Source organism: Coenobita brevimanus, chromosome 93 (assembly GCF_032717465.1).
Source record: "Coenobita brevimanus isolate Jiangsu-jjx chromosome 93, ASM3271746v2, whole genome shotgun sequence".
NCBI lineage: Eukaryota > Metazoa > Arthropoda > Malacostraca > Decapoda > Coenobitidae > Coenobita > Coenobita brevimanus.
This window is the reverse complement of record NC_137046.1, coordinates 14,373,058-14,397,883: the sequence shown is the minus strand read 5'-3', so window position 1 is coordinate 14,397,883 and position 24,826 is coordinate 14,373,058. Positions and strand designations below refer to the sequence as shown.

Genomic DNA, 24,826 nt, shown 5'->3' with positions numbered 1-24,826 from the left:
ACCGGGACAATGATGATAGTGATGATATTTTTAACTAACATTCAAGGAAGTATATCATCATAACGGCAGTTAACGTGATACTCTCCTTATGTACGGTAAATATTGTGTTCTTGATAGCGCAAGCATACATAAATAAATGTTATGCTATTGAAAACCAAAGAAAGAATTGGAGAAATTATTGAAAATTTGGTATGCTCTCATTTGGTAACTATACCCAGGAAACTGTTTTCTGCCGGCTCATCTCCGAAGACATACCGTATCTAAATTTCAGCACAAAAAGTATGTGATACAGCACTGGTTTCCAACCTGCGGGGAGCACGAAGGGCTGCCAGGGGGGGGGGGGCGAAGGCTTGATAAAGAGGGTAATTATGTTTGAAAACTATGAATTATGGTGGAATTCAGTAATTTCTAAATATGGAGAAAATATTTCAGATATGAATAAAAAATCTAGTTATCTGAATATATAAACAATTTCAAAGATTTAGAATCTATGATATTTATTGACATATGCCAACTATGCCAATAAAATACAGTATTTGAGGAAGGGGGGCGCAGGGAACGTGTCATTCAGTGAGGAGGGACGAGAATTAGAAAAGGTTGGAAACCACTGTGATACAGAATGTTGTTCATGTAAACAAACACGAATAGATGAGGTACAGCTATAATTTATATATATATTTATTTATATATATATATATATATATATATATATATATATATATATATATATAGATATACAGAGAGAGAGAGAGAGAGAGAGAGAGAGAGAGAGAGAGAGAGAGAGAGAGATCTATCCATCATCTAATTCTATGTTGCCCCATGAGAAGCGCAGGAGCCCCGGGCTAGACAAGTTGGTCCTGACATTTAAGATGACAGTGACAGGCCTCACTCATCCCTGAGTGGCATTACGTGAGCAATAAACCCCAACCATCCCTTGGATATAAACCTAAAAAGGCTCAATCCGACTGGAGAGCCTTAATTACCTACTAAAACACCAGGCACCCTAATTTGGTTCTATGGTCACCACCCAGCTTAGTAAATGGTTTCCTGGTGTACAGGAAACCATTTCGCTTGTCACTCAGTGTAGTCATATATAGATAGATAGATAGATAAATAGATAGACAGATATCCCATTGGAGCCCGGTGTCCAGAGTATTGGACAGAACTGGGATTTTTCAAGGGAACCTCCGGGTAGGGACCTATGAGCTTCGCGACTATGAGCCGATAGGCGGAGGGCGGTACACTAAGTGCCCTCGCAGCGCCATGCCTCGCCCAGCACCCCTGGGATCCAGTGGGTTATATATATATTCGGCTCATTTTCTGCGTACCATCAACACACCCCCGCACCGCCACATATGCCACTAACTCCACCGCACTAATTGCCATAAATATTGGAGTGGCACTATTCACATTACCAACAACAGCCAGCCCGGGACGAGAAGCGGTTAAAACGTATGTTAGATGGCATTTAAGGTCAATTTTATATATATATATATATATATATATATATATATATATCTATATATATATAGATAGATAGATAGATAGATACACGGTATATTATACGAGTAAAAATGTCCGGCCGCAAATTTGCCATAGGTGAAAAAAAGTTATTCTTACTGTAAAAGCGACAATAACAGTGAAAAGATTAATAGTTCCCTTATCATTATCTTCATCTCTCTCTCTCTCTCTTTTACATCACTCTTCGGCCCCCTAATTACTGATGCGATAGATAACCTTTTCGCTGCGTTTTTTTTTTTTTTTTTTTTTTATGCGAGGAAGAAGGAACCAAAGGCCAAGAACCCGCAGTAACAGTTCCCTCCAAGAGAAAAACAAAATACAATATAGAGCCAAATTCAAGATCCGATCATTTTGAGATGCCTGGACACACTGCGTTTGAAAGACTGGAGATCATAGGCAGCAGGAAATACAGACAGAGGGAGACAGTTCCAGAGCTGACCTGTTGCATAAATGAAAGACTGGGAGTAACGGTTAACTCTTGCATTAGAGAGTTGGACAGAAAAAGGATGAGAGTTTGCTGCCAGACGGGTGCTACGCTCCCGTCGTAGAGGTGGAGGAATGCAAGCAGACAGTTCAGAGGAGCAGTGACCATTAAAGTAACGATAGAAAAGAGATAAAGATGCAACAGTGCGGCGAAGAGACAGAGGTTGAAGGGAGTCAGTAAGAGGAGGAGAGTTAATGAGACGAAAAGCCTTTGACTCCACCCTATTGAGAAGAGCTGTATGTGGGGAGCCTCCCCACACATGAGAGTTGTACTCCACACAGGGGCGGATAAAACCCCTGTATAGAGTCAACAATTGTGCAGGGGTAAAGAAAGAGCGGAGTCGGCTTAGCACACCCAATCTCTTGGAAGCAGCTTTTACAAGAGATGTAATATGATCTTTCCAAGATAAGTCCCGAGTAAATGAAACCCCAAGCATGTTCAAGGATGATGCAGGATTAAGCTGAATATTATTAAACATTAGTGGGTATACCTGTGGAAGATTTTGTCGGGTTGATAGGTGTAAGAACTGAGTCTTAGAACTGAGATGTAAGAACTGAGTCTTAGAACTTAGAACTGAGTCTTAGATGGTGTACTTTTAGCATTATATTATGGACGGTGAGATAAATCCTAGCAATCAAATAAATACAAATTCTTATCGAGTCAGTGTGTTCTGTTTTATAAGTACTATGCACAATAATATATATAGGTTAACCCTATATTACTTAAGCCCAGTGATGCCATTCATGCTTAATCCAGACGATTTTAATCTGCTTTAAAAACACTGCCAAAAGGAGAAGCTCATAACTAAGATATTTTTAACTTCATAAACTATCCAGTACGTGCTGTCTCTTTCCTAAATGAAGCTGGTAGTTTGGAAGTTCCAAGAATGAAAATAATAAAAGCCATTGACGTCAGCAGTTTACGATGAATTGCAGTAGTAAGAAAAAAAGAAAATGTCAGAGGAGAAAATGCGGGTATTGATCGGGTCATCTGTCTCTAATTCCCACGCATGAAAGCACGAAGGTACTTGTTTAGTTATTGTACTTCCTGTAAGCAAGATCTTGGAAAAACTATTGCGTGGACTTGCAACAAATTTGGTATAATATTTAACATCTAAAGAGCAGATAACTAATTTGTCGCTTAATAAGGTTATAGGTCACAGGTAAGAAGCAATGTCAGCGAAAACAGATTTTACCCGATTTTAACCAAAACTGGTGAAAGAATTGAGAAATAAAAATGGGTGAAGATACTCAGTTTCGAAAACAATCGTTCAGAGGTAAAGGTCATAGGGTAAAGTCAAAGGGTTGGACTGTTCCTTTATTTTGGACATACAGCACACGCTACATACATGCTGCCATGTCAGCATATGTGTAGTGTGTAGCTGATGTGCTTGACTGACCTCGATATTTCACTGTCAACGTACTGAGTTGTTGACAGTAGAAGGCAACAGGGTTACTTGTACTGGCATCACATTGCAGTGCCATAACATCACTTTTATCTCATGCTCCGTCAGCCAGCAGAACACCATTCCGCTTCGGTTTACTAACCAGCAAAGGAGAGAAACGGGACTTATGCATATTTAATAACTTCGAACTTATCATCGGTTGGATGTAGATTTATAATGGGTTTGATTTGAACTGGATCAAACTTGGCGGAGGATTTAAGAAAAGCGAAGCACGATACTATACAGTCAACAGTAATAAATCAGAGGTCAAGGTCACACAAAATTCTTCTCTGTTTGAAACAACCTTGATGGTTAGGTTAAGAGTCAGGTAAGAATAAAGTAACCCGATTTTTAAATGAATCAGAGATCAAAAGCACAGGACAGTGTCAAAATTCGACCATAAGTTCCTTCCACACTGTCAGCAGGCGCTTATCATGGTCAGGTGTGCCACTCGTCAGTTTCCAAGCATGGTGACGAATGACGCTATAAATAGCCGCATAGAACCCGGCACGGTGCTTCACGCAGTTTCCTCAACAAATTTATTTTCCATCATTCTATCAATACCATACTCCAGAACGTCAAGTGTTCACTGGTCTTGCGGACGGGCTTCTAGATCAACTGTACAGAGAGCTTGTTACACTCTTCGACTGCCTATGTTGTTGAATGCTGTGGTATCCATCTAAAACACTTGAGCAAATAAATGTAATGATGGGTAAATATTAACAAAGCGAATTGCAGGAATGAAATAATGGCAAGTTTTATAACCCGCTTCTGCTAAAACATGCGACAAATTTTATATCCATAAACATAAAACAGTTCCCTGCACATATTCAATGATACTCTAGACTAAAGCAATATATTATACGGGTTGAGTAGAAAGTATTCACGGTTAACAATGTATTCTCGTCATTGTTTCTCTCCAAGAACAGGCTATCAGTCGTTTATATCCACATTATAACCTTACAGAGCCTTCTGATTGTGTACGGTGCATATGTTCATATGTTTCCCTAACTCCTTTCTATCTGTCACTCACTCATTTATTCTATCTATTTACTGTTCTATGTAAGATTTCACCAAATTTCTCTCTCATTACGTACATTCCTGCATATTCTCAGTTTACCAGTTTTCTGTGATACGGTATCTTAGTATCCGTCCATCTCCCTTTTCATTGCTTACAGTAGAAAGCTTTTTTTTTCTTTGTTAAAAAAAAAAAAAAAAAAAAAAAAAGCGGTCAGAGAGTGCAGTCAGAAAGTGTTACACTTAGGCCGTACCATCAGTCAAAAGGTTCGTCCACGTCGGTGTTAACTATGGTCCTGAAGCATGGTAATGAAAAAGTGTTGGAAAAAACTAACACTTTCTGATCCATTGTTACTATAATACTCGTGGCCGTGCCTTAACGCTGATCAGCACGACAGGTGCCGACTGGTCGTGTGAAAGAACCTTACTTTTTCTCTTATATATACCCATGGCCACTGACTGATTCCGTTGAAAATCACAATACCTGACCAGCAACTCATTAGCCAATATTCCCTCAAATCAGATTAAAAGTGGTTATTATGACCTTATCTTGAGACCTTCATCTTTGACCTATTTTTTTGACAATGAGAAAATTTTATCCGCAAATTTCCTTGAATCGCTCTACCAAGTTTGATCCAAACCCATTCAACTTATGACTGAACGCATACTCTTGCCCTGTGACCTTCAACTTTGAGCGAGTGTTCTCAAAATTGAATAACTTCACCCTTTTCTATCCTTCGGTTCTTCCACCAAGTTTGGCTATCGTCAACATCTGCATCAGCATCACTTTGTGTCAGCCTGAGTTAGCTTTCCAGTGATATGTATAACATCAGGGTAACTCTTAATCGTCTCCGAAACAACACAGTTTAAGTTCTGTAAATACTGTAGTCTAGGCGAAACACGACCAGGCCAAAAGTGTTCTCACTCGTATCGCCCACTTGAACGATACTATCAGATAGGTGCTTGACGGAGATGCCTTCAAGTCGTGGCACTGATATTACTGGCTAGATTCTCTGCCCGGTTATGCAAATGCCTCTGCACCCGCTGGCTATCACCCTAAAGACAGAAAATGGGCTACAGGAGAACAGCAACTTCTGCTTACACTCCACCGGTTTTTACATCTAAATGAGACTTGGGTCACAAAACCAACAGCAACAAAGTTTGAGATAACTGCACCACCACCACATTTCCATATTGACCAACGGTGCCAGGAGTACACTGTATGAAGGTGAAGCCTGCTATAGGATTAGATAACTGCACCACCACCACATTTCAATATTGACCAACGGTGCCAGGAGTACACTGTATGAAGGTGAAGCCTGCTAGAGGATTAGTGTAGCCACACCTTATCTTCATCCCAATAAGTTGTCCATAATTCTCCTAGATACTATACAAAGAAACCCTACAGCGTTAAGGACCGTATTATCGTTGGTTATGGAAGCTCCCTAACACCTTTTCTTAAACAATTTATTTTATTAATTACGCCTTATTGTTCTTTGTGTTACATAAATCCTACCAGTATCGCCATTCCATGCATAAATAACACACACAAAAGATATTAAACATCCATATCCACAACAGAAATCGCTTAGGTACAGGTGTTAGGGAGCTTCCTCAACCAATGACCTATGAAGACATGTAGCCTAAGTCTTATCAGGGACTTGTAGTGTTTTATTTTATTTCTTCTTTCTTTATTTCTTTGTGTTATGCCATATAGCAAGCGCTTTTTCAGAACTTTGAGTATCTGATCAAACAAGAAGATAAAAAACATTGATTTTATCATGTACAGTAGAATATACGTAACTTTCTAAATGACCATAGTTCTACATATCTATCTATCTATCTATATACCAAGGCTGCTTCCCCCAAGGAAAGGGAGGTAGCCGAGACAGGACGACTCACTCTCCATTTACTCATCCATTCAAACACATTCATTCGCATCTTAGCCCCAAAGGGGAGAACGGACAGATCCTCACCGCATCACACCGCACAAGGGTCAACTGCGCAATGCAAGCAGTGACATCCACAGCAGGGCCCGACAGCAGAACTGGTTTACCCCTGCCACATCATAACAGACCCATCCCCTTACCCGCACCTGACCTGACTAGCTGATCAGACCAAATGCGGGAGAATATCCCCTCAGGGCTGCGTCATCACTTATTCATTCACAAATTCTCTCCACTTATTTCTGTCACGCACAGCCACTCTTCCTTGCTCAACAGACATCCCTCTCGCATCCAGCGCTCTCTTCACACTGTCCATCCATCCTATTCGTGGTCTTCCTCTCAGTCTTACACCTCTCACATCAGATCTAGTTATCTTTTTCACCAATCGCTCATTATCCATTCTCTCCATATGCCCAAACCATTGCAACACCCTCTGCTCAACTCTACCAGCCATCTCCCGAACAACTCCAGTTCTCCTTCGCACTTCATCATTTCGCACTCGATCCATACGCGTCACTCCACACATACTCCTCAGACATCTCATCTCCATTACATTCAAACTTTTCCTCTCTGCTACACCCATATTCCATGTTTCAGCCCCATATAACGCAGTCGGTACCACAACACCCTCATACAGCCTTCTCTTTACATCCATTCTAAGCGAACGACATTTAAACACTTTTTTCATTCCTCCCAGCACCTTTCCTACTTCATTAATTCTAAACTTCACTTCTGCATCTATTCTTCCATCCACAGCAACATGTGACCCTAGATATTTAAAACAATCTACCTCCTCAAGCAACTCACCATTCAAAACTATATTCATCCCCCTACCATCTATCAACCTCGTACACTTCATCACTTTACTCTTATTCTCATTTACTTTCAATTTCCTCCTTTCACACACCCTTCCAAACTCCTCTACCAACTGTCTCAATTTCTCCTCTGAATCAGTCACCAATGCAGTATCATCTGCAAACAGCAGTTGCTTCAGATTCCACTCTCCTCCATCAACATTTACCAGACTCAGACCACCTAAAACTCTTGCATTCACCTCCCTTACAACACCATCCATGTAAATATTAAACAACCAAGGCGACATCACACATCCCTGTCGCAGCCCCACTCTCACGGGAAACCAATCACTCACAGCATTTCCCACTCTTACACACGCTCTACTATTTACATAAAAACTTTTCACCCCTTTTAGTAACCTACCATCAAGTCCATACAATCTTAAAACAGTCCACAAAGCCTCCCTATCAATTCTATCATACGCTTTCTCTAAATCCATAAATGCCCAAAACACATCCTTGCCTTTCGCTAAATACTTTTCACACACTTGTCTCACAGCAAACACCTGATCAACGCATCCTCCCTCTCCTAAAGCCACACTGCTCATCACTAATCACTCCCTCTGTACCCTCTCTAACTCTCATAATTAACACTCTACCATACACTTTACCTACAACACTCAACAGACTTATACCCCTAAAGCTAGTACATTCATACTTATCACCCTTGCCTTTATACAACGGGACCACACAAGCACTTGCCCAGTCAATTGGCACCATACCTTTCTCAAAGCACACATTCAATAATCTTACTAACCAGTCAACAATAGTCACTCCACCACCCTTCAGGCATTCCACAGCACACCCATCCATACCTGCAGCTTTCCCTGTTTTCATCTCCTTTACTGCCTTCTCCACTTCCTCCTTCGTGATCAAAGAATCATTCAACTCTCCCAACACATTTATTCCTTGCACCCTTCTATCTGCCACAATCTCATCCACGTTTTCCTCCTCTACATTTAACAATCTTTCAAAATACTCTGCCCATCTCTTCCTTACTGCATCCATCTCAATTAACATCCTTCCATCCTCTGCTTTTACTCGTTCTTCCTTCCCAGACTCTCCCTTTCGCACCCTTTTCACCTCCTTCCAAAACATTTTCTTATTCTGTTGAAAATTCTCTGTCAGCCGCCTACCCCACCTCTCATCTGCTGCCACTTTAGCATCACGCACAGCCCTTCTCGCTCTATTCCTCTTTTCCTTATACCTTTCATATGACATCTCATCCTTCCTCTGTAGCCACACTTCATATGCACGTCTCTTCTCAGCCACAGCCATACTTACTTCCTCGCACCACCATTCACTTCCTTTTCTTACACCACCACCCACACGTCTCACACCACACACCTCTTCTGCATGCTCCACCACAGCACTCTTAAACAACTGCCATTCCTCCTCCACACTGCCATTTTCCCGATCTTTCACTGCGTTCCACTCATCTTTCAATTTCTCCTGATACTCTATCTTTTTCTCTCTTTTATCCAACTCACTCACTTTCAAAACCTCCCTGCCACACCTAACCCTCCTAGCTCTCACCCATCTCTTACCTACTCTTAACTTTCCCTCCACCAGGTAGTGGTCAGACATACCTCCACCCTCCCCTCTCAGAACTCTCACATCCAACAATCTTCCTATTACATTCCTAGACACAACCACATAGTCCATCAAGGCTCTATCAACAACCCTTCCACCCTCCTGTCTCACCCATGTATACTTATAAATATCTTTCTTCTCAAACAGCGTATTCCCAATCACCATCTCTCGCTCAACACACATCGCTATCATTCGTTCCCCATTTTCATTTCTTCCAGGCACACCATGCATACCAACTACGCCTTCAACTGCTACATTTCCCACTCTAGCATTCAGATCTCCCATCATTACCACATTCACATTCGCTCCAAAACTCTGCAGACACTCATCAACATCATTCCAGAAAGACTCCCTCTCTTGTTCATCCCTTTCACTACCAGGCCCATATGCACTCACAAACACCCACAACTCACGTTCAAATTTCGCTTTCACCCACATCAGTCTCGATGATACCTCCTTCCATTCAATCACACACTGCTGCACTTCCGGACTCACTAACAAGGCCACACCTTCTCTTGCCCTTCCTCTATCAACACCTGACAATCTTCCATTCACACTTCCAAACATATATTCCCCCTTCCCTTTCATCTTCGTTTCACTCAAAGCTAACACATCCAACTTTCTTCTCACAAACATTCTCCCAATCTCCTCCCTTTTAGCCTCAATTGTACTACATCCACGCACATTCATAGACCCAATCTTCAGGGTACGAGGATAACTCCATCCCCCGTCCCTTTCTCTGGCACAGTAAAAACGCTGACAGGTAATATTTCGCATAGGGTAGTTTACTATTTTTGCATCCTACTGAGACTACCGGTATGGATAATTATTGTTCTCATCTGTTCTACAGTGGTACATTATCGTTTTCTTGGACATTACGACATACAGTAGCAATATATCAGTGAATATTAAGTAATTAAAGCAAGTTAGCAGTATCGGCGCACGTACCGTTTTTGTTCCACACATTTTTATATACTACAAACTCCTTCCTGCCGCTCACTCAATCACCACCACACTAAAGAACTCTCTGGTGAACACCTCTCCGCCCTACAAATACTCGACCTTCCCATCCCAGCCTTCTCATCCACTTCCAGCAACCACAGTAATACAAGCCAGTACTTAATTGCCAAATGTATTATGCCGTTATTTATATACCTTACCGTAATCACCCCGCATTTGTCATTCTATCTCCCTTTGGTTCCATATGCATTACGTCTAGGTCTATCTTATATTCAGTAAACATTTTTCATGCAGTTTACATATGAGAGAAGGGGGTATAAGATGGGAGAAGGGCAGTGAAATGGCGTGGGACAGGGCAACATGGAGACGACTTTGTTTGTGGCCACCCTTACGGGATTAAAACGTCTGCCAGTAGACAGATAGATAGGTTTTTCATGCACACCACACCATTACGTACTGAGACATAGCACTTAGTCGACACATAAAGTAAATTGCTTGAAAATCCACACACACACACACACACACACACACACACACACACACACACACACACACACACACACACACACACACACACACACACACACACACACACACACACACACACACACACACACACACACTCCTTTTCCTTTACACACGACTGATCAATTCCACTTTCCTTACATTCACTACATACTCCATAATTAGAAAGTCCTAACATTACACATTTATCAAAGCCATTACAAACTCAATACAGCCACTACAAACTCATTACAGCCATTACGCACACACTACAGCCACTACACACACTACAGCCACTGCACACTCAGTACAGCCACAACACAGAGACTGCAGTCATTACACAATACAGCAACTACACACTCTCTACTGCTACCACACACACACTGCAGTCAATACACACTCACTAAAGCCACTACACGCTACAGCAACTACACACTCATTAAAGCCATTACACGCTACAGCAACTACACACTCATTAAAGCCACTACACACTCACTGCTGTCAATACAGACTCACTATAGTCACAACACATTCACTGTAGTCAATACACACTCCCTGAACCCACCATACGCTACAGCAACTACACACTCATTAAAGCCACTACACACTCTTCTCTGACAACACAGTAATTGGACACTACCCCATTACCCACACTCACCAAACGCCCACACACTGCACTAATTACGCCTCGACAGTTACCATAAATTAGGACAAAGGTTGCAGTGGCGGTGCTGACGCTACAAACAAGAGGCAATTAAGGAAGAATGTTCGTTAAATAGCATTCCAGGTTCGGAAAATAGACAAGCTCAAATATCAGGCAGCAGCAACCCCCTTTCCCCATCCTCGCACTGTTTATTTTTATTCTTATTATGTTCTTATATTCCTCGCCCAATGAATGCTTAACTATCAGTTCTTTTCTGAGAACAGCCTTGGGGCGCAGACACACCAAGGCCGGAACCAGACTTATTCTGACGAGAATCGTCCGATTATATACGTTTGAAGTAGTGTTGAAATAAGAACATGTCGTTTCACTGGGTCACATTCTGACCATAATGCTTCTCACTGTCGCCTGCATCATGTCTAACAGTGAGAAATAGATGGTCAGCATGTGAGTCTGCCTCCACAGAAAATGCTGATCTACTCTCCCAGTAATGTTATTTGATTTTTGTTCAGAGTTGCGAAATACATAAGGTGGATTATGTTATTAGTCTGCAGTTCTTCATTATTCATAAACAGTATTCCCATTCCAAAACAAAGACAGCACAGTAATACTACGTCTACTAATCATCACCATAATCATCCAGACCTTTCCTGCCTGCTGGAATCCTTCCTGTAACTTAGAGGTCAACAAATAATAATCTATCTATTTATCTATCTGTTGTCAGACGCCTTAGCCCAGTAAGAGGTGGCCACAGACAAATCGCCTCCATATCGCTCTGTCCCCCGCCATTTCACTGCCCTGTTCCCAGCTCACACACCGCTCTCTCATATACCTCTCCATTCCATCCCTCCATCTCATCCTTGGCCTCCCTCTTCCCCCTTTCACCTCACTCACATACACTCTCCTCGTCAGTCTCTCACTCTCCATCCTCTCCACATGGCCAAACCACCTTCATGTGTTTCTCCTAACACTTCCTATCACATCCACATCCACACCACAACACTCCTTCACCTCCTCATTTGTCAGTCTGTCTCTCCATGTGACTCCACATGCTCCTCTCAAGTAACTCATTTCCACTGCTCTCACTCTTGACTTCTGTCCCTCCAACAAGGTCCAAGCTTCACTTCCGTACGTTAGAGTTGGTATCACAATATTGTCATGTAGTAGCTTTTTTACTTCCATGCTCACATCCCTGTTTCTTATCACTACTTTCAAGGAACCAGAAAGCTGTCTTCACTGCTGCACCCTTTCTAGCACTTTACCCTCTAAACTTCCATCCTTACTCATCACACTACCCAGTTACTTAAATGCACTCACATTCTCCATTTCCTCCCCATCGAATCTCACTGTACATTCACTGACTTCACTTTCCTCGAAGACCATCACTTTACTTTTCCCTACATTCACCTTTAGATTCCGTGCTTACACACTCTTCCAAACTTATCCACCAAATAATAAATTATATAAAAAAACACCCATTGCACACGTAACCCACACTCAAAGTAATAATAATAATAAAAAAAAAAATAATAATGATAATGATAATAATAATAATAATAATAATAATAATAATAATAATACATTCATACATACATACATACATACATACATACCGTAGCAATAACAATACACCCACAACATATCCCTGCGCTGAATGTGACTCTGGCCATTAACAAAACTGAATTTATGACCTAACTAATACGTAAAACATTTAGATTCAATAACAGTGCTATTACGAGTATAAGCAATACCCCTGTGAGAGGTGACTACTCGGCTAATCGAGATATACTCTAACCTTTTAGAATGAAGGGCTTTCTCTCAGCTGTGTAGCACTGGTAATAACCAGAATATAACACCTGGGTGAGGCTTTATCCCTTAAACGATCAGTTCACAACTTTTAAAATGTTGTGTGCCTGATGACGCCAATCTTATACAGTTGTGTAACCCTTGTTCCTTTGGCCTCCAGAGCGAAACAACAGTTAAAAGTTTTATAGCCTTTCAGTATCAAATGAAGCTTGAACAAAAATGCTTGAAAAATAACTTTCGTTGCATTCCACTTTCGTTACATTCACAACATACTCCTTAATTACAAAGTCCTAACATTCATTACATATTTATCACAGCACCTACACACTCACTACAGTCACTACACACTCGCTACAGCCACTACACACTCACTACAATTACTACACACTTACTACAGCCACTACACTCTCACTACAACCACTACACACTCACTACAGCCACTGCACACACAACTACACTCCCGGAACTACAGCTACCACACACAGCCACTACACACTCACTACAGCCACTGCACGCTAACTACAGTCACTACACACTACAGTCGCTACACACTCATTGCCACAACTCGACACACGCTACAGCCACACACACACTCCGCAGTCACTACGCACTCACTACAGCCACTAAACACATACTACAGCCGCAACACATTCAATTCACTCAATACACACTCCCTAAAGCCACTACACACTACTGCAACTACACACTCATTAAAACCACTACGCACTCTTCTCTGACAACACAGTAATTGGACACTACCCCATTACCCACACTCACCAAACGCCCACACACTGCACTAATTACGCCTCGACAGGTACCATAAATTAGGACAATGGTTGCAGTGGCGGTGCTGACGCTACAAACAAGAGGCAATTAAGGAAGAATGTTCGTTAAATAGCATTCCAGGTTCGGAAAATAGCCAAGCTCAAATATCAGGCAGCAGCAACCCCCTTTTCCCATCCTCGCACTGTTTATTTTTATTCTTATTTTGTTCTTATATTCCTCGCCCGATCAATGCTTCAACTATCAGTCCTTTTCTGAGAACAGCCTTTGAGTGCACACACACCAAGGCCGGAAGCAGACTTATTCTGACGAGAATCGTCCGATTATATACATTTGAAGTAGTGTTGAAATAAGAACATGTTTCACTGGGTCACATTCTGACCATAATGCTTCTCACTGTCGCCTGCATCATGTCTAACAGTGAGAAATAGATGGTCAGCATGGGAGTCTGCCTCCACAGAAAATACTGATCTAGTCTACCAGTAATATTGTTTTAATTTTGTTCAGGGTTGCGAAATATACAAGGTGGATTATGTTATTAGTTTGCAATTCTTCATTATTAATAAACAGTATTCCCATTCCAAAACAAAGACAGCACAGTAATACTACGTCTACTAATCATCACCATAATCATCCAGACCTTTCCTGCCTGCTGGAATCCTTCCTGTAACTTAGAGGTCAACAAATAATAATCTATCTATTTATCTATCTGTTGTCAGACGCCTTAGCCCCGTAAGAGGTGGCCACAGACAAATCGCCTCCATATCGCTCTGTCCCCCGCCATTTCACTGCCCTGTTCCCAGCTCACACACCGCTCTCTCATATACCTCTCCATTCCATCCCTCCATCTCATCCTTGGCCTCCCTCTCCCTCTCCCCCCCTCCACCTCACTCACATACACTCTCCTGGTCAGGCTCTCACTCTCCATCCTCTCCACATGGCCAATCTACCTTATTGTGTTTCTCCTAACACTTCCTATCACATCCACATCTACACCACAACACTCCCTCACTTTCTCATTTGTCAATCTGTCAGTTCATGTGAATCCACATTCTTCTCTCAAATAACTCATTTCCACTGCTCTCACTCTTGACTTTTGTCCCTCCAACAAGGTCCAAGCTTCACTTCCGTACGTTAGAGTTGGTATCACAATACTGTTATGTAGTAGCTTTTTTACTTCCATGCTCACTTCCCTGTTTTTTATCACTGCTTTCAAGGAACCAGCAACCTTTCTTCCCTGCTGCACCCTTTCAAGCACTTTACCCACTAAACTTCCATCTTTATTCATCTCACTACCCAATTACTTAAATGCACTCACATTCTCCATTTCCTCCCCATCGAATCTCAGTGTACATTCACTGACTTCATTTCTCTCGAAGATCATCACTTTACTCTTCCCTACATTCAACTTTAGATTCCATTTCTTACACACTCTCCCAAACTCATCCATCAAATAATAAAGTATAAAAAAAAAAAAATTACACGTTGCACACGTAACCCACACTCACAGTAATAATAATGATGATGATGATGATGATGATAATAATAATAATAATAATAATAATAATAATAAAAATAATAGTAATAATAATAATAATAATAATAATAATAATAATAATAAAAATAATAATAATAATAATAAATGGTAATAATGATAATAATAATAATAATAATAATAATAATAATAATAATAAATGGTAATAATAATAATAATAATAATAATAATAATAATACACACATACATATATACATACCGTAATAATAACAATACACCCACAATATATCCCTGCACTGAATGTGACTCTGGCCATTAACAAAACTGAATTTATGACCTAACTAATATGTAAAACATTTAGATTCAATAACATTTCTATTATAAGCAACACCCCTGTGAGAGGCTACTACTCGGCTAATCGAGATATACTCTAACCTATTAGAAGGAAAGGCTTTCTCTCAGTTGTGTAGCTGGTAATAGCCAGAATATAACACCTGGGTGAAGCTTTATCCCTTAAACGATCAGTTCACAACTTTTAAAATGTTGTGTGCCCTTTGACGCCAATCTTATACAGTTGTGTAGCCTTTGTTCCTTTGGCCTCTAGAGCGAAACAACAATTAAAAGTTTCATAACGTTGCTGTATCAAATGAAGCTTGAACAAAAATGCTTGAAAATTAACTGGAAACTAGACTGGCAATTAAAAAAAAAAAATGGTTAGGTACTGTGTTTCATATATATATAATGGCTGGACGCATAAAACAAACCTCTTTCCATGAAAAAACACAACACTGCTAAAATCATGGCTAAAATAGAACTGTTCGGGTGGCGTTAATTTCTTTACCTGTATATAATTTGTGTCCATCTAACAGGTTTATAGATTTATCTGGAGTTCCGAGTGGCACTGTAGTCACAAAATCTATGTCTGACTAACTCGATATTTGTATACAGTCGGCGAGGGCTGCCCATCAGTTTCAGGACGTGTGGCTGGGCAGAACATGAAAATTCAGCCTAGTAAATGCGTTATGCACATCAGTACTTTATGCGAATACTAAAAACTCTGTACTGTGTGTGTGTGTGTGTGTGTGTGTGTGTATGTGTGTGTGTGTGTGCGTGCGTGCGTGCGTGCGTGCTTGGGTGCGCGCGCTCATAAAGAGACAAATATAATTATACGTAAATTTACGGACAATATAATAATGCATCGGAGTAGCCACGGTTGAAAAACTGCCTTACATGGTTATATCACTTGAAGCAGGTAATGAAAGCTTATAAAACCATGGAATCACAAAAAAAAATTTAGTGGTCAAAGAATCATTCCCTCCCAGACATAAAAAATATTCGACTCACAGGCTACAACAGAAAAATCAACACTCCGGGAAAAAAAAATCATTCGAGTTGATTTTAAATAGCTATGACGAGAACGTCTTCCCATTATATTTCAGTCAATCGTATAAAACTGTTTGCAGTACGGTGAGATAATATTACTAATTCATATGATCGATGTTTACCAGCATCAGATATGGTGTGAATGCAACTTTTTACAGAATAATCGGTTTATTTTCATCTGACGGAACTGGGTCACTATCATAATTTCTTTCGTGGTGGTTCCATGAAACTCGATTAGCTATATTTACGAGGGGGAGAAAGTATTCTTGGTTATTAGCTAAAACGACTCAGTAGTGAAATTACACTTGTCCATCAACCAACCTGAAGAAGATTGAGTGTCCGTCACTCTAGAGTAAATGCTCTGAAATGAAGAGAATTCAGACCCTTTCACTACCATAGACTTACGACCAACATCATACAGTGTTGTTCTGACGGGTGACATATGAGAAGTCAGACAGGTCAAAACTATCTCATTTTACTCTTTTGCTGCCTTGAACGCATTAATCATTTCAGTCTATTTAGGTTTAGTTTTGCTTTTTTTTTTTTTTTTACCTCAGCCAACACCATAATCATCGTCAGAGGGTGCCCAGACGATATTATGCAGTTAGAAATTGATTCTAGTACTGGAGGGGTTAATGTTTAGAGAGAGCAAGAATAATATTTAAAGTTGCTTAGAATGCTCACGGTGTTTCACGCAATTACCTCAACAAATTTATATTCCATCATTTTATCAGTACCATACTCCAGAACAAGTGTGTACTTGTCTAGTGGACTGGCCTCTAGATCAAGTGTACAGCGAGCGTGTTACACTCTTCGACTGTCTCATGTTGAATGCTGGGGTATCCATCTAAAACGCTTAAGCAAATAAATGTAATGATGGGTAAGTATTAACAAAGCGAACTGCAGGAATGAAATAATGGCAAGTTTTATTACCCTGGTTTTGCTAAAACTATGCAACAAAATATTATATCCGTAAACATAAAACGCACAGATTTAATGATACTCTAAACTAAATCAATCTATTTTGCAGATTGAGTAGAAAGTTTTCACGGTTAACAATGCATTCTCGTCATTGTTTCTCTACAGGAACAGGCTCTCAGTCGTTTACGTCCACATTATAACCTTACAGATCCTTCTGACTGTGTATAGTATGTATGATTATCCCTTTACCTAACTCCTGTCAATCTGTCACTCACTCATTTATTCTAACCACCAAATTTCCGTCTCATTACGTACATCCGTGCATATTCTCAGTTTACCAGTTTTTTGTGATACGGTGTCTCAGTATCTGTCCTTCTCCTTTTTCTTTGCTCAGAAAGCTGTTTCTTTTTATTAAAAAAAAAAAAAAAAGCAATCAGAGAGTGCAATCAGAAAGTGGTAAACTTAGGCCGTACCATCAGTCGAAAGGTTCGTCCACCTCAGTGTTAACTATGGTTCTAAAATTTGATAATGAAAAGAGCGTTGGAAATTAACACTTTCTGATCCACTGTTAACAGAATATTCGTAACCGTGACTTAAAATGAAGAACACGACAGGTGCCGACTGGTCGTGTGAAAGAACTCTATTTCTCCCCCGCTTATATGTAAACCCATGGCCACTGACTGATTGCTCTGAAAACCACAGTACTCCACACTTACTTGACCAGCAACTCATTAGCCAAATTTTACACAAATCAGATTAAAAGTGGTTATTATGACCTTATCTTGTGACCTTCATCTTTGACCTATTGTTTTGATAACGAGATATTTTCATCCTCAGATTTCCTTAAATCGCTCTACTAAGTTTGATCCAAAACCATTCAAGTTAGGACTCAATGCATACTCTTGCCCTGTGACCTTCAACCTTGACCGAGTGTTCTCAAAATTGAATAACTTCACCCTTTTCTATCCTTCGGTTCTTCCACCAAGTTTGGTTATCGTCATCATCAGTATTAGCGTCACTCGGTGGCTGCTGAGTCAGCTTTCCAATCTGCGTAACTTTTAATCATCCCCAAAATAGCACAACTTTAGTTCAGTACATAGTATTGGCCAAACTTGACCAGGCCAAAAGTGTTCTCACTCCTATTACCCATTCGAACGATACTGTCAAAGAGGCGCTCGATGGAGACGCCTTCACGTCGTGGCACTGATATAAGCAGCCAGATTCTCTGTCAGGTTATGCAAATGTCTCTGTGCCCCCTCGCTATCCCCCTGAAGGCAGAATATGGACTGCAGGAGAACAGCATCTTTTGCTTACACTCCACCGGTTTTACATCCAAATGAGACTGGGGGCACAAAACCAACAGCAGCAAAGCTTCAGATAACTGCACCACCACCACATTTCCATATTGACCAACGGTGCCAGGGGTACATTTCATGCATGAAGGTGAAGTCTGCTAGAGTATTAGTGTAGCCATAGGCTACCTTATCCTCATCCCAATCAGTTGTCCGTAGTTCTCCTGGATGCTATACCAAGAAGCCCTGCTACACTATGGACCGTATTACTGTCGGTTAGCGAAGCTCCGTAACACCTTTTCCTAAACAATTTATTTATTACATTTTACTCTTCTCTTCTGTGGTACACAAATCCTTTTAGTATCGCCATTCCATGCATAAATAGGCTGACATACGAAAAGATATCCATATCCACAAATTAAATCGCTTAGGCACAGGTGTTAGGGAGCTTCCTCAACCAAGGAGCTTCAAAAACATGTTACTCTTATGAGGGATTTGAACTGCTTTCTTTGATCTCTTTTTCTTTTTTTCTTTATATGTGATATACTCTATAACAAGCCCTTTTTTCAGAACTTTGCATATCTGATCAAACAAGAAGATAATAATGTTGTTTATCATGTAGAACTGACCATAGTTCTACATTAAGTAGAGTAAAAACTGTGAAAGGTAGCACTGTACTTCGCGTAGGGTAGTTTAATATTCTTGTACTTTATGAGAATCTAGATACAGTTGTTCTATTCTGCAGTGGTACATTATCGGTTCCTTGTACATTACGACATACAGTACCAATATATCAGTGAATTTTAAGCAACTACAGCAAGTTAGCGGTATGGGTCCGGGTACCGTTTTATTACACACATTTTTATACACTGCAGTCTCCTTCCTGTCACTCACTCAATCACTATTACACTAATCAACTCACTGCTGAACACCTCTCCACCCTACAAAGACTCTACCTTCCCATCCCAGCCTTCTCATCCACTTACAGGAACCACAATAATACAAGCCAGTACTTAGGCTAATTGCCAAATGTATAATGCCGTTTTTATATACCTTACCGTAATAACCCTGTATCTGTCATTCCATCTCCCTCTGGCTTCATAAGCATTACGTCTAGGTCTATCTTAAATTCAGTAAACATTTTTCATGCAATTTACATGAGAGAAGGGTGTGTAAGATGGGAGCAGGGCAGTGAAATGGCGTGGGACAGGGCAACATGGTGGCGACTTTGTTTGTGGTCACCCTTTACGGGATTAAGACGTCTGGCAGTAGACAGATAGATAGGTTTTTCATGCGAGCCACACCATTACATACTGAGACACAGCACTTAGTCCACACATAAAGTAAATTGCGTGAAAGTCTACACACACACACACACACACACACACACACACACACACACACACACACACACACACACACACACACTCCTTTTCCTTTACACACGACTGATTTATTCAACTTTCCTTACATTCACTACATACTCCTTAATTACAAAGTCCTAACATTCATTACATATTTATCACAACCGCTACACATTCACTACAGCCACTACACACTCACATCAGCCAGTACACATTCACTACAGCCACTGGACACTAACTACAACCACTACAAACTCACCAAAGCCACCACACAGTACTGCAACTACACGCTCACTACAGCCACAACACACTCATTACAGCCACTACACACTCACTACAGGCACTACACATTTACTACAGCCAATGCACACACACTACAAGCACAACACACTAATCACTACACAATACAGCATCTACACTCTCACAACAGCCACTGCAAACTCACTACAGTCATTACACACTCAGTACAGGCACTACACACTCAATACAGCAAATACACACTCACTACAGCCACCACACACACCCTGCAGTCACTACACACACTCTGCAGTCACTACACACTCAGTACAGCCACTAAACACATACTACAGCCGCAACACATTCACTGCACTCAATACACACTCCTTAAAGCCACGCTACAGCAACTACACACTCTTTAAAACCACTATACACTCTTCTCTGACAACACAGTAATTGGACACTACCCCATTACCCACACTCACCAAACGCCCACACACTGCACTAATTACGCCTCGACAGTTACCATAAATTAGGACAAAGGTTGCAGTGGCGGTGCTGACGCTACAAACAAGAGGCAATTAAGGAAGAATGTTCGTTAAATAGCATTGCAGGTTCGGAAAATAGCCAAGCTCAAATATCAGGCAGCAGCAACCCGCTTTCCCCATCCCCGCACTTTTTATTTTTATTTTTATTTTGTTCTTATATTCCTCGCCCGATCAATGCTTCAACTATCCGTCCTTTTCTGAGAACAGCCTTAGAGTGCACACACACCAAGGCCGGAACCAGACTTATTCTGACGAGAATCGTCCGATTATGTACGTTTGAAGTAATGTTGAAATAAGAACATGTCTTTTCACTGGGTCACATTCTGACCATAATACTTCTCACTGTCGCCTGCATCATGTCTAACAGTGAGAAATAGATGGTCAGCATGTGAGTCTGCCTCCACAGAAAATGCTGATCTACACTACCAGTAATGTTTATTGATTTTTGTTCAGGGTTGCGAAATATATAAGGTGGATTATATTGTTAGTTTGCAATTCTTCATTATTCATAAAAAGTATTCCCATTCCAAAACAAAGACAGCACAGTAATACTACGTCCACTAATCATCACCATAATCATCCAGACCTTTCCTGCCTGCTGGAATCCTGCCTGCAACTTGTAAGTCAAAAAATATTAATCTATCTATCTATCTATCTGCTGCCAGACGCCTCAATCCCGTAACGGGTGACCACAAACAAATCGCCCCCATGTCGCTCTGTCCCCCGCCATTTCACTGCCTTCTCCTAGCTCCCCCCCCCCCTTCTCTTATATACCTCTCCACTCCATCCCTCCATCTCATCCTTGGCCTCCCTCTCCCTCTCCCCCCCTCCACCTCACTCACATACACTCTCCTCGTCAATCTCTCACTCTCCATCCTCTCCACATGGCCAAACCACCTTCATGTGTTTCTCCTAACACTTCCTATCACATCCACATCCACACCACAACACTCCTTCACCTCCTCATTTGTCAGTCTGTCTCTCCATTGACTCCACATGCTCCTCACAAATAATTCATTTCCACTGTTCTCACTCTTGACTTCTGTCCCTCCAACAAGGTCCATGCTTCACTTCCATACGTTAGAGTTGATATCAGAATACTGTCATGTAGTAGCTTTTTTACTTCCATGTTCACGTCCCTGTTTCTTATCACTACTTTAAAGGAACCAGCAAGCTCTCTTCCCTGCTGCATTCTTTCTAGCACTTTACCCTCTAAACTTCCATCCTTACTCATCACACTACCCAAGTACTTAAATGCACTCACATTCTTCATTTCCTCCCCATCCAATCTCACTGTACATTCACTGACTTCACTTCTCTCGGAGACCATCACTTTACTCTTCCCTACATTCACCTTTAGATTCCGTTCTTACACACTCTCCCAAACTTATTCACCAAATAATAAATTATAAAAAAAAATAAACACACATTGCACACGTAACCCACACTCAAAGTAATAATATAATATAATAATAATAATAATAATAATAATAATAATAATAACAATAATAATAATACATACATACCGGTACATATCGTAACAATAATAATACACCCACAACATATCCCTGCACTGAATGTGACTCTGGCCATTAACAAAACTGAATTTATGACCTAACTAGTATGTAAAACATTTAGATTCAATAACAGTTCTATTATAATCAACCCCCCTGTGAGAAGCTATTACCCGGCTAATCGAAATATTCTCTAACCTTTTAGGATGAAGGGCTTCCTCTCAGCTGTGTAGCACTGGTAATAACCAGAAAATAACACCTGGATGAGGCTTTATCCCTTAAACGAACAGTTCACAACTTTTAAAATGTTGTGTGCCCGATGACGCCAATCTTATACAGCTGTGTAGCCCTTGTTCCTTTGGCCTCCAGAGCGAAACAACAGTTAAAAGTTTTATAGCTTTGCTGTATCAAATGAAGCTTGGACTAAAATGCTTGAAAAATACCTGGAAACTAGACTGGCCATTTTTAAAAAAATGATTAGGTACTGTGCTTCATATATATAATTGCTGGACGCCTAAAACAAACCTCTTTTCATGAAAAACAGAACACTGCTAAATTCATTGCTAAAGTAGAAATATTCGGGTTGCGTAAGTTCTTAACCTGTGTATAATTTATTTCCATTTAACAGGTTCATTAGAATTATCTGGAGTTTCGAGTGGCACTGTAGTCACAGAATGTTTATCTGCCTAACTCGATATTTGTATACAGTCAGCGAGGGCTGCCCATTAGTACCAGTACGTGTGACGGAGAGAATGGAGAATGAAAGATTGACTAAGAGGGTGTATGTAGGTGAGGTGGAGGGAGGGAGAGGGAGGGGTAGACCGAGGATGAGGTGGAGGGATGGAGTTGAGAGGTATATGAGGGAGGGGGGGGTGAGTTGGGGGGAGGGTAGTCAAATGGTGGGTGACAGAGTGACTTGGAGGCGTTTTGTCTGCGGCCACCCTTTGCGGGATTAGGGCGTCGGGCTATAGATAGATAGATAGATAGACGTGTGACGGGGCAGAACATGAAAATTCAGCCTTATAAATACGTTATTCACATCAATATTTTTTGCGAATACTAAAAACTCTTTACTCTGTGTGTGTGTGTGTGTGTGTGTGTGTGTGTGTGTGTGTAAAGAAAGACAAACATATACGGAAATTTACGGGCAATTTAATATGCATCCGAGTACCCACACTTGAGAACCACTGCCCTACAGAGCTATGTACGCTTAAACCAGGTAATGAAGCCTTATAAAACCAAAGATTCACAAAGAGATATTTAGTGGCCAATGAATCATTCCCTCCCACACATATAAAATATATATAAGCTACAACACAAGCACCAACATTCGGGTAAAAAATGCATTCGAGTTGATTTTAAATAACTCTGACGAGTACGTCCTCCCATTATATTTCAAACAGTCTATCGTATAAAGCTGCATGCAGTACGGTGAGATAATATTACCTAATTCATATGATCGATGTTTTACCAGCATCAGATATGGTGTGAATCCAGCTTTTTACTGAATAGTCGGTTTATTTTCATCTCACGGAACTGGGTCACTATCATAATTTAATTCTTTCGTGGTAGTTCCATTAAACTTGATTAGCTATATTTACGAGGGGGAGAAAGTCTCCTTAGTTACCAGCTAAAACGACTCAGTAGTGCAATTACACTTGGCCATCAACCAAGCTGAAGACTGAGTGTCCGTCACTCTAGAGTAAATGCTCTGAAATGAAGAGAATTCAGACCCTTTCACTACCATAGACTTACGACGAACATCATACAGTGTTGTTCAGACGGGTGACATAAGAGAAGTCAGACAGGTCAAAACTATCTCATTTTACTGCTTTGCTGCCTTGAACGCATTAATCATTTCAGTCTGTTTAGGTTTTGTTTTGTCTATTTTACCTCAGCCAACACCATAATCATCGTCAGAGGGTGTTTAGACGATATTATTCAGTTAGAAATTGATTCTAGTACTGGAGGGGTTAATGTTTAGAGAGCAAGCATAATATTTAAAGTTGCCTACAACCCATACGGTGTTTCACGCAATTTCCTCAACAAATTTATTTTCCATCATTTTATCAGTACCATACTCCAGAAAGACAAGTGTGTACTTGTCTTGTGGACGGGTCTCTAGATCAAGTGTACCAAGAGCGTGTTACACTCTTCGACTGTCTCATGTTGTTGAATGCTATGGTATCCATCTAAAACGCTTAAGTAAATAAGTGTAATGATGGGTAAGTATTAACAAAGCGAACTGCAGGAATGAAATAATGGCAAGTTTTATTACCCTGATTTTGCTAAAACTATGCAACAAAATATTATATCCGTAAACATAAAACGCACATATTTAATGATACTCTAAACTAAAGCAATCTATTATGCAGATTGAGTAGAAAGTTTTCACGGTTAACAATGCATTCTCGTCATTGTTTCTGTACAGGAACAGGCTCTCAGTCGTTTACGTCCACATTATAACCTTACAGATCCTTCTGACTGTGTATAGTATGT

General features: G+C 40.6%; 1 protein-coding gene across 1 annotated transcript in view; it reads right to left on the bottom strand.

The window, feature by feature from the left end:
• Window positions 1-24,826, bottom strand: part of LOC145412368 (uncharacterized) — a 417,977-nt gene that overhangs the window by 365,995 nt on the left and 27,156 nt on the right. The window lies entirely within an intron of this gene.